We start from the raw sequence: 13,878 nt of genomic DNA on the forward strand, positions 1-13,878 counted from the left end.
CTCCTCATCGAGTGCCACGACTCGCAGGCCTGTCGTTCGGCGCCGATTGCTGCGGCGGCCCGTGCGAACAGAGCTGGTCCTCCTACATAGCCGCTACGCATGAGCGGCGCCCGTATAGCTAGCTTCCAACTCCCGCAGTGCGTGCGCTATATGCGGACCTCCAGCCGTTTTCGGCACGTATGCACAGTGTAGGAGACGTGGTATACGCTCGAAGGCGACGAAAAGTCGCGAGAGTCGAACGCGCGGAGCTCCCGCGACGCTGGTCATAAACTGGCGGACGAAGGGCTATACTTTGTCGTTAGAGGAAACGGACCATCGATATATATATACGCAGCCGCTGTTGCTTTTCCTCTCTGCATGCCCTGGAGCGTATCCCCGTTCGCTGTTAGCTATCACAAGCGGACTGCGTATAAAGAGAGAAAGAGAAAAAAAAATCTAACACTGCGTTTATCGGTGCACGAGGTTATAGCTATTGGCGATTTGTCACCTTCGTATGGACCGGATAGTTTGTTTCAAATAAACCAACAAAGCATGAAAGCGCTGTTGAGGGTGGCACTTTCTTCATCGAATATATATACAGGGTGTCCCAGCTATCATGCAGCACGATTTAAAAAAAGAGGAACGGCGTTACGCGAAGCAAACCTAGTGCGTATTGTTCCCAGTACAGTGGAGTAACCGCCAGTAATTTTTTCGTTACTGATAGTTAATTAGGTAATTGTAATTCATTATCTAACTCAAGAACTACTGTCCTAATTATCAAAGTGTCAATGAGAAAGTTGAAGAGCAACATGAAAAACTCCCGATACAGCTTTCTGTTGCTCAATACGTGCTTCATAAATGTGTTTTTCCGAGTGTCAAAGATGCCCGCGAATAGACGCAATATTAAGTGCCTCGAGCGGCCCGTCGTGCGGCAATTCTGCGTGTATTTATTTATTTATTTATTGGAGGTAATTACATTTGCGGGCTTCTTTCACGCTCGGAAAAACACTTTTATGTAGCACGCATTGAGCAATAGAAAGCTGTATCGGGAGTTTTTCATGTTGCTCTGCAACTTTCTCATTGACACTTTGATAATTAGGACAGTACTTCTCGAGTTAGATAATTAATTACACTTAGCTAATTAAATCTCAGTAACGAAAAAATACTGGCGGCTACTCCACTGTACTGGAAACAATGCGCACTAGGTTTGCTTCGCGTAACGTCGTTCCTCTTTTTTTTAAATCGTGCGGCGTGATAGCTGGGACACCCTGTATATATATATATATATAAAGCGATTGCCTATCAATGAGTGAATTTCTGGTGCTCGCTGCTTTGATACAGGTACCGGGAAAAAAATCAAATGAACAATAATAGACGCGTGACTAATTTCCTGCCCGCCAGGAGTACATACAATTGCTAAAATGCTACAATCCACGTGACTCTCGAGCTCTGATATCTGTGTAGTTTTTTCATAAGCAATGCAAGAACACTTTTTTTTGCCAAAAGTATCCAGTCACTACAGGATCAATTGTTCGGTGACTTGGTAAACGTTCATCTTTAGGAATAACACAGTAGACAATTTATGTTGGAACGAAACCAAGCACACAGATGTTTTGCAGGAGCCGAAGCTGTATGAGCAATTTGAGATATTTCTAAGTTTGCATGGTGGGCGTCGCTCACATCTGGGAGCTAAAATAGCGCCCACCACCACGCTGCACACACTCGACAACAGTATTTCAACGGAAAGCAGATCCTTGGAGCCTGTACCCAGCCAAGGTCAGTTTGACTTGGCGCTCTTTGGCCAGACCTGGTCCTTGCGCCAATAAAATCCATATATCATTATCACGTCAGTTTGAGTGGCTTTCAAGAGCACAGCGGGTGTTTTTAAAGGGTCGGAACTGCGTCAAAAACTGTGATCATTTTCAGGTGCCTCACGGCGTGCGCACTAACAATTCAATTTACACATTGACGTTTCTTTTGTACTCATCTGTTCTACCATTGCCTCAGCGAGCAGTAGCGAACTGCTTTTCTGGTTAATCTCGCTGGCCGTTCATCTCTTATTTCTCTATCCATCTCTCACCGAACATGACAAGGTTCACCATTATTACAAATGGGCGGAATAAAGAGTTATACTACAGCGAAAGCTGCGTTTGACATGTTGCAGGACGTGCTAACTCTGGTTTCATTCATCAAAGCAGAGTTAGCGTGTCCTGCAAGTTGCCAAACGGAGCTTTAGCTGTGTTACTGCTGTTTATTCCGCAACTGTATACATTTGACATTACGTAGATCATCACTCGCGCAGTTACACCGCAAAGCAAAAGCAAAGATAAGACCCGGCATTCGGCTGACTTCGATTGCTGAGCAAACAAATTGAACAGCGAATAGAGAGCAGACACTTTAAAATTAGCGCCCAAATCAGCGCATTTTTCGAATTCCAAAGATAGCTTTAGGCGCCAACATGATGACACACGCTTAAGTAGGAAGCAATGAAAAATTATTTTCATTGCTTTCATTGTAATAACAGGGAAAATGCCGCTAAATATAGGGTCCCATATCGAAGGCTTTGTTTTCCTTTTTCTTTTTCATGCCAATTGTTTTTGATTGCCGATTCCGCGTGGTAAGGGCATCTCATGTATTTTTTACATATTTGATGTTACGCATGCGTGTCACTTCCACTCGCTTGAAAGGAGGGGAAGACCCCCCCCCCCCCCCCCCCCCCCCCCCCCCCAGGCGCTTAGCTCGTGAATAGAAAGAAGCCTTCCTTCCAGCCTCGACCATGCATCCATGGATGCTGTCAACGGTACTGAGAGGCAGTGAGATCGGCCAGTTTTGGTAGCACTGTGCTCTCCGTGTTCGACATATCCGGTGTGCATTTCAATATTTCGACATATTACACCGGTCTCATTTTGTAACAACCCGCTTTCAGTTCTTTTGGCCCTTTTTCCTATATGAAAAGGTTTCCTGGTTGGCTGGCGTGCACGGGTGCCCGCCACTAACGATGACAATTACGGCTGCGGTGGCCAATCCTCGACAGCACTTACAAAGGAAATGTTCTGTAAATACTGGCCTAGAAAACCGGCAGAAAGACAATCTTCACAAAATCGGGCCCCTGTCTGATTTTTTTTTTACCCCTTGGGCATAGGGCTTGCTTTTTTTTGGTTTTTTTTGTTTTTTTTTGGTTTTGTTTTCCTTTATAGATGGTCGTTATAAGCGAACGTCATAGTGTTTAAGTAAGGCAAAAAATCGTCAATAGTGATTTTATTTGGGACTTTTAGCTAAGCAGGAGTACTCAAACTATTTTTGCCAACATTTTATGATTATATTTCGTAGGCACGTTCATTTGTACGTCCTTGAGCACTTATCTTTCATCAGGCACCTTTTGAAACAGGAAACGTATGAACCTTAACTGCAACTTAGCAAAGCGTAGAAGAGTATACCTCCTCCCTGCAAGCCCTGACCGGAAACATGAACCGTTTGTTTATGCATGCGAGTCTGCTTGAAGTACCCGTTCACAAGGCCAGGTTATGACGTAAATGATTAACCGTCAGTATGGACTAGCACTCTCTATTTCTCTGTCGTCGCCTGCTTCCCCGGTTCCCACGCCGGGCAAGCGCACCACCCCGCCCCACTTGCTATTCTTCTGCAAAGAGAAATGGAGAACCCGCTCAAACAATCAGGAGCTTTACATTTGAGGTGATAAACCGTCCGTGCTTACAGCTGGGCCGATGCGCCGATAGTCTGCCGTGAATTGATTTGGGCTGCAGGCCTTTTTTAATAGTCGTGAATTGGATAGCTCTAAGCTAGTCACGAGCGTACGTAAAGCATTTTTCTTTTTATTAGAGCGAGAGAGGGAGAGACAAGGGCGCGAATCAGGTAGCGCCTGATTTGCTATACCCTCTACACGTGGAGAGGGGGGAGGGGCGAAAAAAAAAGGGAATAAAAAATCCGAGGACCACTAAGCACTTCTTACGACTTGTGAATGCTAAAGCATGAGAGTACAACTGAACGCCGCTGAGCGGTCCTTCGAGTTATGAACTCCTCGCGGGCAAGCGAGCTCGTTGAGACGCTTGGCGCGTTTTGATTTGGCCTTACCTAGGCACAGTGTGACCACAGGCGAGAGTTCGCGCGGACAAGGGACGTGCCGATAACACAGGCTTCCGAGAGCGAGGTTGACGTGGCGTCGCGACGGTGCCCTCTCCCCTCCCTCAACACCTGGCGCGCTATCGATGCAGGCAGCCGGTGTTCCCTTTCGCTTGCTCTGCTCCGTCTAGTTGAGCTCGTGACGTGGCCTTGCAGCCGATGGGAAACGAGGTGCCGTTTCGCCCCTACATATGACAGACGGCGGCTTTTTCGCTCAAAGGGCCATTTGAAGCTTTCGCATAAAAAAAAAGGAAAGTGATAAGACGTGATGGTAACATCTTACCCCATGCGCAGCACTGTTGAGGTGTCCTCGCGCCTGAGAGACAGTTACAGGCGCCGCACAATGAAAGTTACCCCCAACCCCCTTCACTTAATCCTACAAACAAGAAACACGTCATAAGATGCAACGCGCACGCACAAAAGCATTCACTGTACTACATTCAGAGGCAGTCGCACAGCGGAGTACTGGCTGATGACAGTCGAGTCCTGGGTCCCAATATTTCCTCTACTATGAGCAGTCTATATAATCTAATCGGCTTAGGTATAGCACGTAGAAACTGTCTTTGCTCATCATAAGAACAGCGCAGTAGCAGAAGATGCATTCAATGGTCTCGTCGCAATCACGAATGTTGCACATAACACTGTCCATCACGCCCTTACGGGAAATCGTTTGGAAACGCGAAGTCCAGGCGCAACGAGTGACATCGTGAAATTGCTTTGCAACGAGACGGACCAGGCGGCAGTCGAAGGCGCAACGAAAGAACGAGAGAACAAAGACGTGCTATAGCAGGCAAATTCCACTGAGTTCCATTGTTCTGGTGAAGTACGACGAGCATGCAGTCGAAGTGCTTTCGAGATGACGAACGGAGACAGCTGGTGAAATCGAGATCCGAATATGCAGATGGCGGAGTGCTATATAAAGCGCGCAGGCTCGTTTGACGAAGACCTCTACTATAAGTTATCACGTCTCCCTATTCGCCGTGGCACTGCCGCCGATATATTAATAGGATAACGGCACGTTCATTCAAGGGCCTTGGCGCTGATTGGCCGCTGCGCGAGTGGAGAAGAGTATTGAGCGATTCATCTTGATTGAAACGGTTCGAAAAATTCTTTACGTGCGTTGTCGAGATGTGGGCGCTCTAATATTTGCTAAACTCTTTCGCAACGGCGTTCCTCTGATGGAGACCTTCTCGAGAATGGTGAAAACTGTCGTACGTCAGAGCTCCGAAGTGATGCTGCACTCAAATATTTTTTGTATTGCGCTCTGAAGAAATGAAAGAAAGCGAAAAAACATGCGAGAAGAAAAGTTTTTTTCGCACAAGTGGTACCTACGCAAGACAGCTGCCGATGCTGTTCGCGCAGCACAGCATACATGTTCACGCATGCCTTGCTGCTGAAACATAAGTTACAGAAGAAATATGAGATAAATAAAGAGAAAAGAAAACAAGAAGTATACGTCGTATGGTCGTATCTTCGATTACTTTTTTTTGTCAGTAAATAAATCATTTTAAAAAGACTATGGATCTTTATTAATTGTTTTGCTTCAAAGTGCGTTTACGCACAGAACGCACACACATTCGGGGAACAAAATGTGGGATCGTTTTGATTCTAGTTATAGACACAACTGATAGCATCTTTCTGTGATAACGCGGCTCTCCGTTCACGCAGAGGGGTGACATCGAGGCAGCCTAAATACGCCAGCTTGCTTGCGCCCGCAAAGCAGAGATTTCCAGTTAATCTGTGATACAGAAATAGAGTAAATGTGACATGTTTTAATCGAGAATTGCGCTTCGTGTCTATGAAACTCACTTCGAGGAGGTGACGATGGCGTGTGTCGTTGCTATAGCTTGAAACAAGTGGACATCAGTGTGATTCAGAAGAGAAACGGATCCTTTTAACCGACGTAGAACTCTCTCTCACTTAACGAAAAAAATAAGAATTTACCTCATCAATGGCCGCATAAGTATCCTGCGCCATGTATTATGCGGGGAACTTGAAAATCGGTGCAGCATGGTTCTCTTTTTTCAGCAGCACATGTACATAGTAGAGTAATTGTGCTTTCAAGTAACTATATATTAACGTCATCCATTACTTACAGTAATCTCACAATGACCCTTTCACAGAGATGTTCACTTGCTAGCTCTTCATGGCTTTCTGGGACAGAATTCACAAAGCAGGCTCGTCATAAATGCTCTTTGGCATTGGCCGGCCGCTTTCCCTAATATTATGTGCAGCATCAGGAGTGGATGACATTTCTCTTACAAACTATTCTCGCGCAGAGCTTCTTGTAAATACGGACCCCTTCCTTATAAATAGTGACTTTATGCAGTCTCTTTGAAAGACGCTCGATTGTGAATGCACCCAGTATCTGACTTCGTGGGCGTTTATGTGAACTTACAACTAATATTGCTTTATTCTTCGCTGTGTGCAAGGATGTTTTTTTGTTGTTGTCCTTGTTTTTCATGCCATGACTGCACGGATAGAGACTGTTCTGGTAACGCATGCTGTGACTGGACGTTCGCATGTCGCCGATATGTATATTGTATAGCAGGCTATGCCTGAGTTGAGTTATGCTCTATGCCGGTGCTATTTTTTCCTGTCTGCCTTTGTCCCTTGTTTCTTTCTTCTTTTTGTGTTTTCCTACATTCCTCAGTTTCTGGAATTTATTTTCGATGATTTGGATAGCCAGTACTTTGGTGCCCTCTTTCCCCGTGGTCTCGTTATTTCATAAGCCACAACTTGCTAGCATATACAGAATAACTCTTTGAGGCTATGCATAATCGCTCGTTGTACACAAGTATGCACATTACCAGTCGTCAAACCATAGCCATGAATTTCCAAACACGAGGAATCCCCCACAACGTCATTTTAACATTCCTTAACTCATTATCATCTCTATTTTTGCGAACGGATGCTTATGTATATCAGTTTTCAAAAATTAAAGCACTCACATGCAGTTTCCATAGCCTTTCCCAAGAAACAAATCAAAATGAACCTTTCAGTGTAGCAGGCACACCGCACAGCCTGCGGAATCGGAGTGCATATGCTGCTACTGTGTAACCGACCGGCTATTCCTACAGGAAGGACAGCCAGTTTAAATGTGATTTCCGTATTTTCATTTATATGAATACGTTCCTTTTGAATGTGTTAGCATTAATAACACCATCTAAGACTATCTACGCTGTTTGTTTTTTTTCGTACATCCAGCGCCAACCGCGTAAATGTCGGTTTGCACGAAACAATTAATATCCATCTCTTCGATGTTTGTCTGTGCCCTTCTTCAGCGTGCTAAGCCTATGGCCGGCTAGAACTTTTAGTTTTCATTAGACGTTTCATTTCTCCCATCAATAATACCTTACGTTTCCTGTCATTATTATTACTGTCATTTTTGCTTAGCCAGCCAGACCATGACCAATATCGGCTTCTGCAAGCAAAACTAACATGATCTCAGATCTCTTTTCAGAATCAGCGAGCCTTCGACATATTTTGAGCTTCGTCCTTACAATGTCGCCATGGTACAAGAGTCGCAGCAGACTAAAGAACATAGATTGCTCTCTACTGCGTTAGCTGATCTTTTGGCGGCAGTAGCGCCGTAGGGTCCGTTATCGTGATTCAAGGCTGCAAGCACACGTGTACGTGTGGCTCCGACACTCGATTTACGATGGAAACGGAAGAAAGGGACACTTGCTCTACAGAGCACGTCTACTTATGCTATTGTTAACTTTCCGAGTTCTTTATCTCCCAAGTTTCCTTACTTCATCGAGGCACGGCACGTAGCCGTAATCTTTAACAAAGGCGGAAGACAACCAAGCCGAACAAAGAAGGGGCGAGCATCATCAGCATTGTCGAGGCGGGCTTTCCAATGACACCAGCGCACTCTTTGAAGTGCCCGTTTCCGAAACGGAGCGCATAAGTAGGCTTATTCGTCTCTTTCTTCGTCTCCCTCAAGGTTGCGACATTCCAGGAGCAGCGGGGAGTTACAGGCCCCATGCATGCAGCAGCAGCAGCAGCAGCGGCAGCAGCGCGCTCTTTCCATTATCGTCAAAGAGAAGCTGCAGGTGTGCTGCTGCTCGCCTCGGAGGGGGGTGTATATATACGCTGGTGTATACTGCTGCTGCTGCTGCTGCTGCTGCTGCTGCTGTTGCTACGACGGCACTGCGCGCAAGCCCGCGCGGTTCGAGGAAAATTGATCAAAGTCTGAAAGTTTTTCCCTTCTCCCTCACGCCCACGAAGAAAGTTCGCGCGAGGGAGGCCTGCAGCAGCAAGATCAGCGGGTGCGCATTGTCTCACTAAAGCCGTGCAGTGCAGTGGAAGTTATGTGACTTGCTGAGGCGCGAGGCGCTCGTCGAAGCGGAGAACAGAGCTGGTGGCGAGTTTTGGCTGTAAATCGTAAACGTTGTGCCTGTAAACGATGTAACGGTACACGATGACTGTTTTGCGGCAATATTCGGAGTTTGTATCGAGCGAGCGGTGGGCGAAAACCACAGAATACGAAACGCTGGAGCCCCGAAACGAGGATAATTAGCGCCCGCTTCAACGTCTAGTTGACGAGAGAGAAGATGATTTACGAATAACAGTGGTCAACGTGCATGGTCACGCACATGAGTTGTCTTGGGCATTGCGAACGTTATTCGTAAATCACTCAAATTTGTCGCTTCTCCTCATCTATATAGTTCTTTCTTATACTCGCTCCGTGAAAAATTAAGTGTTGCGCACAGTGAACGTCACAGACTCACAATACACACAAACAGGCCACAACGCTCCACGTACTTAAACATCAGATCGAAACCTGCAGTGTCTCTATACAAGGAAGTTTAAAAGTGAATGCCGTCGTTGCGCGTGATGCATAGGCAGTGTGTTAGTCCATGGACTGAACACGCGTCGTACTTACAAAGGATCGCCAGTCCTTTGATGACTATTCAGTACGGATATTAGGGCCATTTCTTTTATTTAACGTTAATTAGCTTACCCGAGATCTTGAAAGCCTTCACGCAGCGCTGCTGCACTGCATTACAGCGAGACGCAATATGGCACAGCAGCGGCTGCTGCCGGCACCGGGCGCCCGTGCGCTGTTGCCTGGTGAACATCGCGAGCGGAGGCGGGCTGTAGATCTGAACAGACGAGAGCATGGCGACGCGGGCTCGAATTCACGCTCCCATTGTTGCACGCGCGCACCTTCTCTGTTCACTTTCGCGAACGAGGTCCAGCTTTCTTTTTCTCGTTCTGCTTTATTATTATTATTTTCTTCTTCCAGGAAACGTGTATGCCGTTTGCGCTTATGCGGCTCGGCATCGCAACTTCCGCGCTCGCGGAACACGGGAATTACCTCAAATTGAGGAAAGGGGGCAGTTTTCGAATACGGACACACACAACAAGTGGAAGGAAAGAGAAGCGGCTTAAAAAAAAAAGAAAGATATAACTCGAAGAAAATAGACAGAGCACAGTGTTCTTCAGCCATGCTTGGGGAGGAAGGCAAAGATTAAAGAGTAACCGAGTTCCGACAAAGGTTCCAGCAGAAACTCGCGATTCTTGCGTTTGTTCTAGCGGGAGCGAGTAATCGGTGTGACGCATACAAACGTAGAAAGAAGCGGACACGTTCAATTCCGAAATTGTGTCTGATGCTGGGCGCGCAGAGAACGAGAAAAAGAAAGCAAGACAAACAAAAAAAGAAAAAAGAAAACTAGGGGATTACGTCCGTATACGGAAATCAAAATGGGACAGGCGCTCTTTAGTGGAGCAGTTCACTTTTTGTTAATTTTACTCTTCTTTCCGTTTACTACCTTTTTTTTCCTTTTCTTTTTTTTTTCTTTCGCTTTAACATTCAACAGGAGCCCGTTTTCACTTAGTCCCGTAAGCGCCGGGCAAACTGCATTTATCGGCTGCTGGTGCGGCCGGGTTGGAGTAATTACGAATATGTTCAATTAACTGCAGTCTCTTTTAGGTCACAGCACCATGGGGCTATCGAGACGCTTACGCTAGCTCATTTCTTGCATTCGTATACACTGCAGTGGTGCACCAAGAGGCATTTTATACTATAGGGCTGCGTCCAGCGGGGCTATTGCAGCAAGGCGTAGGAGCATTTGTTGTCTCGCTCGAAAGTTCCTGGTTTCGTTTTATGAAAAAAGCCGGTCATCAACGTCCTCCTTTATTCATTCGCAGTCAGCTGGATATTATTTTGTGGTGCTCGGGAAAACGCACAATAAATGTGCGAATACAGATTCCATTGCTCGTACGCTCCATACTTTGCAAGCAGACACTTAAGGTTGTGACTTAAGAGGTAAACATTGGAATGCTTCACAAACGGAAGTGGGTCAATGTTCTTGTGGGTTCTCAGCTGTGAGGAAGGTGCATATATATATATATATATATATATATATATATCTTTTTTTTCGGGATCCACGAAGCCTAGTGCTAAGTCAAGGACGCTGATAAAGGCAAACTTTGACATTGTGTTCGTGATTGTATGTCTTCACAGAAAGCTGCGAAACTTTCGCGTCAGACACTTCGGTTCGCGCCAGGTGGTGCACCAGGTGTAGTTTGAGCTCGCTTTTGTGTATAATAATTTTTTACAGACTTAGGGATAAGGGTGTTAACCATAAGGAAACCTCTTAGACATAGGACGAACCCCTTAAAGTAGCAAAAATGTTTGCTGTTCAGATGCAGGTGATATGGAAGAAGGTATATAATTCGGTCACACGCTTCTTGTTGCCTAGACATTCCTTTAGTTCACGATTAGCAGCCCGACGCCTTCTAAACTTTCTCTAATTATGGAACGCCTATTTTCCTTATCGCTAATAGACTTAAGCAAAGGCTGTAATAAATTTTCTTTGGACCCCATAACAACATCAAAAGCTACGGTTGCTTATTCTGGCTCAATGTCGCGTCTAAACTTATCATTTAGACCTCGCTCGTGCTCATTAAGCGTCCCGGTCTTATCCTTGAAAACACTGCCCGGCGAAGATAAGCATCACACGCGCTGAAAACATGATACGACCTAAAACAAAACAAAACACTCAGCGACCCCGCGATCAAGCCGAGAAAAAGTAACAGCGTTGCTCGTACCAGAAAGTGGACATCAAGTCACTGTAATCTCGCCGGGAAAGTGAGCAGCCATAATGAGGCGCTTCTTCTCGAAGCTATAATATAATATTTTTTACAACTGCACTCACAGCATATATATATATATATATATATATATATATATATATATATATATAAGTGTAGACGAAAGATCGACAAGATTGTTGGATACCCTCCACATTCCACTGGCAAATCACATTGTTCTCGGCGAGCAGTGTATATCGATGTTTGCTCTTTTTCCACCTCTCCGTTTTTCTCCGAAGAGCTCAATTTCTCGCCCTCGCTGTTGCGCTTGATAATTCAATTATATGAGCCGGACAACGCGCTTAACGGCCACGTGTCCAGTCCTAATGAGATATATAGTTTCATTTAGATCTCCCAACAATTACGACGGCTTCACTTGCATAAACTAAACTGTAAAAATGCAGAAATTTCTGCCGGGATGACAAAAAGACTGCTACAGGTTATAAACGGAGAGTGGATGTATTGCCATGAAGTGAAAGAAAATCCACTTTTCGTTTTCTCTCTGATTTTTAAAGGGCACGAAGGACGTTGCGGTGGAACACCGCAACAGTGAGCTGCGTCTCGTCATTATAAGTAGTGAAAGACTACTGCCGGCTCTAACAGCCGCTAACTTAATTATTGACCACTTCTGCGAAAAGATAAACGTCTGAATGAATGAAACGCAGCAGTAGTGCCAGCATAAGGACCAGCATAAGGGCTTGCAGCATGCAGGCGTAACGGAGTTGGGTACGGTTACCGATACTGCACTGCGCAAAATGTCACGCAAACAAACAAATTTACAATTTATTCCTCCCAGTCATTTTGTGATGTCGAGTACTGCACCACGCTTATCGTTCAGATGCACAGTGTTCCCATTAGTAGTCAAATGTTCAATTTTATTCCATCATTAGGAATACCTGAAAAACTGTTTTAACGGCGCTAATAAAGAAAGGACACGCCGATGGCCCATTAAAAAAAAATTTCCTCTCCTAAAGCGAAGAGAGTTATATTGTTGACTGTGCTTTGAGTTCCCCACAAGAAGAGACTGAGATTTTGCATTTTCTTTAGGCTTGATTCAATTGTTTGCTTGCCTGATCAAAAACAGAAAAAAAAGATTCAAAAAGAATCCGTCAGGTGAGTTGTGGCGCTTCATCTTTAACCCGCCGGGCCGGAAACCTCATAAGCAACCAGGCGCTCTGATCTTTCTGGCGCTCCCAGGGGCACAAATATCATCCGCGAGTTCTCTGTCGTACACGGCACACGGAGGAGACGGGGGAAGGGTGGCGAGAGCCTCGGTCAGCGGAGGCTCTAGCCGCACTTCGGGGGCAACACGGGGACAAGACGGAGGAGGCACACATATTTACTTACCATTGCGCTTCGATTTCGGTGCCGAGGTCCACGACCCCCGCTGGCGGCCCGTAATCCGGCGAACACGAGGAGCGACAGCGCGCGCGGCAACGAAAGAAGGCAGAAGCAGCTGTGGCGCGATGACGGGCGCACCGCCGAGTAATTGGGTTGCGTCTCCCCCCTTTTCTTGTTTTTTTTTTTTTTTTTTTCTTCTCACACTGTGGCGGTGGTCATCCTCCTGCTCTTGGGCGTCTTCTGTCGTCTTCCACTCGCGCTCTCTCTATCGGTTTCCTTCGCTGGATGAGATTTGCTCGGGAGAAGAAGGGTTGGGGAACACGCCGCTACTTTCGCGACCGTGTATCGTTGCTGCGCTGACCGGACGCTCTGTCACTGGCGCGTGGGCGGTTTGTCCTTAGCGTGCACCACGACGGGGCGACTCCTTCCGTTCTCGCAAGTGGGGCTCGCGCACGCGTTTTCCACAGGCGCCGGTGTCGGAGAGTAACGCGATCGGCCAGTCTCAATTGGATGCCGGCTGCTGCTCCTGCAGCGGTGGTCCGCACAACTGTGACGGCGTTGTCGGGGAGGGTAAGCGCGCACTGTGGCAGACGGGGCTGCTGTGTGAGCCGCTGCTCGGGCTAGACTGACCTTCTTGAGACCGAGCAAGCCAGCCGGCCACTCACCCGTGACACTGAAAACGGGACTTCTCTCCCCGCGGTCCGGCCCCTCGCCGCTGCCCAGGTAGACCCGCGTTGCGCGTACACCCGCTCTCCCATCACGAGCACGCGTCCCTCCGCCTCGCACCCCCTCCTCCGGGGCTCGGTGAGGAGAGCACGCGTTTCGCTTGTCGGCCGTCGTCGCAGGGAGTTGCACACTTGTTTAAGCTTTCAATTAAGGCTGTTGTACGGTGCGCAACCGCCGGGAGCCACCGCTTTTCTTTTTTTCCGTTGCCGGATTCGTAGCCATCGTGCGTCTCTCTTCCGCGGGAAAAAATGACGGGACACGCGCGTGTCCGCCACGCCGCGAGGGGATGGAAGAGGGGAGGGGGCAGGTGACGCATCACGTGCCGCGCGTGCACACCGAGTCCCGCGAGCTGCTTCGTGCTGGGACGCCTCGAGCGGCGCGGAAACCTCGTAACACGCCCGGAACGAGAGAGTAAACCCGACGCGGGCAAAGAAGAAAAGTGTGGCGTTTTCACGCTCCAGAATCTCGCGGCGGCGGGCTGCTGCTGCTCGGCTGCGCCGGAGAAGGTTTGAAACCCTCTGGCAGAATTGCTTTCCTACTTTGAGATTTGCCAGGTGTCGTCCTTCTTCTTTTTTTTTTTTTTTTTGC

At 47.1% G+C, this 13,878-nt stretch overlaps 1 protein-coding gene across 1 annotated transcript in view; it reads right to left on the reverse strand.

Annotated features, from left to right (window-relative positions):
• Positions 1–13,170, reverse strand: part of LOC119436839 (neurotrophin 1) — a 111,809-nt gene extending 98,639 nt beyond the window's left edge. The window contains exon 1 of the mRNA XM_037703831.2: positions 12,571–13,170. The gene's annotated coding sequence lies outside the window, so the exon portion shown is untranslated. The remainder of the gene's footprint in view (positions 1–12,570) is intronic.
• Between the last annotated feature and the right edge of the window lie 708 nt (positions 13,171–13,878).

This window comes from Dermacentor silvarum, chromosome 1, assembly GCF_013339745.2.
Source record: "Dermacentor silvarum isolate Dsil-2018 chromosome 1, BIME_Dsil_1.4, whole genome shotgun sequence".
NCBI lineage: Eukaryota > Metazoa > Arthropoda > Arachnida > Ixodida > Ixodidae > Dermacentor > Dermacentor silvarum.